This window comes from Lepidochelys kempii, chromosome 2 (assembly GCF_965140265.1).
Source record: "Lepidochelys kempii isolate rLepKem1 chromosome 2, rLepKem1.hap2, whole genome shotgun sequence".
Classification (NCBI taxonomy): Eukaryota; Metazoa; Chordata; order Testudines; family Cheloniidae; genus Lepidochelys; species Lepidochelys kempii.
Genome location: NC_133257.1, coordinates 129258057 through 129263389, shown reverse-complemented (window position 1 = coordinate 129263389; position 5333 = coordinate 129258057). Strand labels below are relative to the sequence as shown.

At 36.5% G+C, this 5333-nt stretch overlaps 1 non-coding gene across 1 annotated transcript; it reads right to left on the bottom strand.

Annotated features, from left to right (window-relative positions):
- Nucleotides 1-4772: 4772 nt before the first annotated feature.
- On the bottom strand, nucleotides 4773-4875 carry LOC140907987 (U6 spliceosomal RNA). The gene has a single exon (XR_012157698.1). It is a non-coding gene; the product is annotated as a U6 spliceosomal RNA (small nuclear RNA).
- Nucleotides 4876-5333: the final 458 nt, after the last annotated feature.

Below are 5333 nucleotides of genomic sequence, written 5' to 3'. Positions count from 1 at the left end.
AAGCAGGGAATGGGATCTCACTGTAATGTACCTTCTGAAGCGTGAATTGCCATCATATACTGAAATTCCATACCCGAACATGTCAGCTTTCTGTAATAGGAAGGAATGTGTGGCACACTAAAACATTAGAGATTAGGAAATATATTTTGTCAGTGGTGGAAATGGAGTTGAATTTGATATCTTTTTAGAAATTCCACACATTCTGTTGGGAGGGATTAGACTTTAAGATAGGGAATAAAATACAATTTTGATTTGAGTATAATATTCAATCTGGTGGTTCTGATTATGATGATGACACCATAAACCTTCTTAGAGGCAGATAAAGGGTTTTATATATTCTGCAGAAGAATCAGGAACTTGAATTACAGCTTTGGCGTTTTGTTGAAAGTTATAAATAAGACACAGTATTTCCTTTTTATGTAAACTTGCAAAGTTCATCTGAGAATCTGTGATGTTAGCAGGCTAGAACTTGCTAAAAGAGTGACAGCAGGGAAAGGATTAAGAAATGTTTGATGCAGGCAGAAGCGGATGCACACACACACAAAAAGTATGGGAATTACAGGGTAATAATCAGCCTCAGTGCATTATTATAACATATCTAAAACGTGACCTCTAAGAGATGTATATAATTTTGTAGTAGCTCTCTTTACTGGAAAGACATTTTTGCAATTGCATATGCCTTCAAACAGCATCCTTGTGTGGCTGACTACTTTTACACAGAAATGGATTATTCAAAGTATTCATCATTCAGAATTCGTGGGGGTGGGGGGAGTGAAGGGTTTAGTAGTGAGTGGACTATAAATGTTTGGTTCTATTGCAAGAGATCATTCTCCTTTCGTCGCTCCAGGCTTGAATGTGACTAGTGTTTTAACTCTTTTTTTTATTATTATTTTACTGCAACAAGTTAGAGTAATATTAAACATTTTCATGAAGTGATTTCTGATGAGAGAAAATGCTCAGTTGTTAAAAAACTAGAAGTCTAGGTTCATCACAAATTTCTCTTCTCTTGATCAAAACACAAGAAAAAGTCACCAGCTTTGCTCTCCTTATCTGATTAATTCCAAGTTAAGCAGACATGACAAATACTATGCAAATCTTTCTTATTTGCTAAGAGAAGCACTCTTAATTATTGGAGACCTTGCACTGGAATGTTCTTCCTGATCACATTATGCATTTTCTGGATGTATGATCCATCAATTTCAGGCCTTGATAGGTTCTACCCTGCTCATTAAATATCAGTTAATATAAAACAGGTTTATGCTTCCTGCATTAAAACAAAATTATTCAACACAAAACTGTACTACATGCATTATTAACAAGCTGCAAGTTATAATGGATGCATGTAAATTGCTGCCTCTTTAATAAGGATCTAAAGAGTTTTACAGTGGAGCCTTTGTTCCATGCTGTCAGAACAACTATTGTTTTTCATTTCCAATCTCTTCAGAAGCTGTTTGTGTTTAATCATTTGCTTGTCTAAAATGGGGTGGCTGTCAGATCTTTGGTATACTTGAATTTGGGCTTGTTTTGTTTCAGTGTAAGGACTGTCATAGTTTGCACATTACTAATCTCAATTCATGTCAGCTTTGCCCAGACTAGAGAAGATACAGATGAACCTGTGCCAGGACCACAGATATGAAAAAACTCATTCTTTGGTGTATTTAAAATCCAGATATTGTTTGGATTTTTTTTGTTTGATCCCTTTACTAGTTTGTTGTATGATTTGTAAGAATTTCTCGGTGGAATCATTTATTGTACTGTGGAAGCAGTGTTGCTTTGTGGCTAGAGCACTGGACTGGGACTCGGATCTGAGTTCTGTTCCTGACTTTGTTGCATGACCTTTGGCAAATCACTTAATCGCTCTTTGCCTCAGTTTACCTATATGCAAAATGGGAATTATGATAACTCCTTTGTAAAGCACTTTGAGATGTACAGATGAAAAGTGCTAAATAATTGTTAGACATTATTATTCATTTATTTTACAATTACAAATAAGAAATAAGTTTAAAGACATCTTGGAAAAAAAAAACTTTTCTTCTTTTGAAGGCATAAAATAACATACAGCCCTACAAAAGATGACAGATACTGCAGATTTACAGTGCTAAAGCACAAACTATTGACTTTACATGAGGTACACCAGACTTATTTTGGTGTAATAGATATCACAGTCTAGCTCTTTGGGTAGCAACAGACAAAAATGAGTAGTAATCTATATGTTAATATTAATATTGTTAGGTGTTACTTTTGAGAACCTATAATATAGGGCCCAACTGTGGCACTAGTTAGCCACTCTTGTAGTTGTGTGTTAAAAGATGAGGCAGACAGAATACCATAGAGGCATTTTGCCCAGGAGGAAGGAGAGAAATAGAATCCCTTCAGGCATATGCTGTGGGAACACACACACAAGCAGTAGTTGTAGCATGTGCTGCTTCCCATTGTTGGCTCTAGATGGCCAGGCATGCAAATGGGCTCCACTTGTATCAGACCCAACCACCTCTGTTGTACTTAGCAACATCGATGGTGCAATAATTTCCTACCATGTGCTTGGGAAGCCTAGGAACCAATGTTCTGGTTTAGCTGTAGCATCCTTGTATGCTCTTCTCTTTCCCTTGCTCTCTTGTGGGAAATTAGGCAAAACCTGGTCCACAGATTTTCCTTCTATGAAATGTGGAATTCATAACACATACATAAAATGTAATATATTCATATCCTTGTTCCATTCAGTATCTATTTCCTTTTGGAGATGTTTTAATATCTTTCAGTGCTTCTTCAAAATTGAGGTGATGACATGATGCTAGCTAGTACAATGAGATTTTCCAGTTACTCCAGATTTCCAAATACTGAGGTTTGTTTTGTCTAAGTGTTCTGTTTCACTTCTGGTTTCGATGGGATTTTTGTTATGTGTAATCATTCCTGTTTATGACTTCAGTTAATCTCACCTGGCTTGCATATCTAGATTAATTAAAAATGACTTTTAAAAAGCTCAGCTTGATTACATATGGGGACTAGAGAAAATGTCATCTCTTGGATTGAGCCAAATAAAATTCCCAAAACTGTTGGTTTGTTTTTCCAAAATTATAGTTAAAGTGGCACAGACAGCACTTTGGTTCAGTGACATCCCTCTCCTGCATCCAGAGGAGAATTTAAGACCCAGATCACTGACTGTTATATCTTCAAACATGCTCCCTAATTTTGTCAGTTTTTCAAGGCCTGACTTGACACTTGACTCAAAGCTCCCATTGATGTCATTTGGAGTTGCAGATCCTCAACACCTCTGAAAATCAGATACAAGGCGTGTCAAATTGGACACTCAGAGGCTCATAAAATTTAGTGAACATTTCTGAAAAAAAATGTTTTAGGAGTTGTAGACCTCAGCCCCACAAAAAGAAAACAAATGATCAAAAAGACGTGCATGTTATTCGTCTTTGCATTTTCTATTAAAACCTTCAAAATTTGAATACACAGAATTACCCTGCAGAATTTGTGCTACAGAATTTCCAGTTGTCCACACTTGTGTGCCTCAGAAATTACAAAACCTTGAGGTTCAACTTGCCCCAGAGTACCAAGTAACAGTAGTTTTCAACTGAACAAAACGTCCCAGAACGTCCCAAATATAGCCCGCTTGATTTTGACTGCAAAAGGTTCTGTGTGTCATCATTTTCAAGGTCACATACCTGTTTGATTGCCCTTATTAGATTGAGAGTATCTCTCATGAGTTCTGGATCCATTGCACAGTAGATTGTCATTCACTAACATAGGAGAAAGAAAAGGAGTACTTGTGGCACCTTAGAGACTAACCAATTTATTTGAGCATGAGCTTTCGTGAGCTACAGCTCACTTCATCAGATGTAAACATCTGATGAAGTGAGCTGTAGCTCACGAAAGCTCATGCTCAAATAAATTGGTTAGTCTCTAAGGTGCCACAAGTACTCCTTTTCTTTTTGCGAATACAGACTAACACGGCTGTTCCTCTGAAACCTAACATAGGAGAATAAATTGTATACCCTGGTCATTATTAAACTCAACATTTACCCACTGTAGTCACAGAGTGGTATCTGAAATCACCTAGCTGATACCCACTCTGAGTCACAGACAGACAATATAGTATCCTGGATGGCACTATTGAGAACTATAGGTGCATGTTGACTTATTGCAGGCAGCAACTGCATATCAGCTAATCTGTTTCAGTATTTTAGCTCAGGTGTTCCTGTATGTGTGAAAAATTGTACTTTCACCTTTGTGTGGTATGATGATTTAGTGTATGGCTTATAAACACATGCAAAATTTGGAGGAAGATTGTCTGGCTCTAAGTTGTTTTTATTATTCCATGTGTTCTAATGAGTATATTGCCAAAAAGCCACAAATTGTACATCACATTGTAAGTGTGAAAGGGGGTCAATTTATGAATTTGCCAGGAAGCCAGTTAGATTTTTAAGCTGAAATCTAAAACTAGGTTTGCCAATATTTAAGAGATTCTAACAAGATAACCCCTGTTCTTGAGTCTAGGGAGCATTAGCTTACTAGTTTTTAATGCTGGGTACTTTTCAGGTCAACTTATAACTTGAACAGTATTTTTCAAATCAGGCTACTTGCCTGTTCTTAACCAACCAACAACTTATTAATTCACCCAGAGACACATTAGTATACAATCAACCATTCACCACTCAAGTGAATCACAATCAATCAAGTGGACACAATGTCCTAGGTGTGAACTACATACACAATACAGCCTTGCAAGCAATTATCACAGACTAGAGTTGCAGCAGTTATATCAAAAAATATGGAAATGCTTCATGAATTTGTGTGTCATCGTTGCACAGGAGCCATGTTAATCTTCTGTTTCATTCCAATTTTAGTATATATGTGCTGCCAAAGCAAGCAAGGAACAAAGCAAATTACCAAGATTTCTCATTACATTTATTTATGATAATAAATTCTCACTTCCTAACACATTTATCACACTTCCAAGGTTGCACTTGTCTTTAAGGCACTTTGAAGAATGTGGTTGGTAAAGTTTGAATGTATTGGTCCGAAAGGGACAAGGTTAGAATATTAAAAACAATTGCTTAAAACAATTCTTTTCAACCTCTCTTGGGACAATTTTCCTTGACTCATAAAAAATATGGAATTCAAATCTAAAAAAAAAAAAAATGGTTACAAGAGAGACCTCAGGCAACCAGCAAGATAACCGACAGTTATTTATATTAAAATAACCTACAGTTATTTATATTAATGAATAGAAGGGGAAATGCAGTCTCTGAGATTAAATCTCACCACTTCTTCTTATCCTTCTAGCATTGGGATAGGGGAGAGTCCTTTCCAGAGTGCTGGTCCAG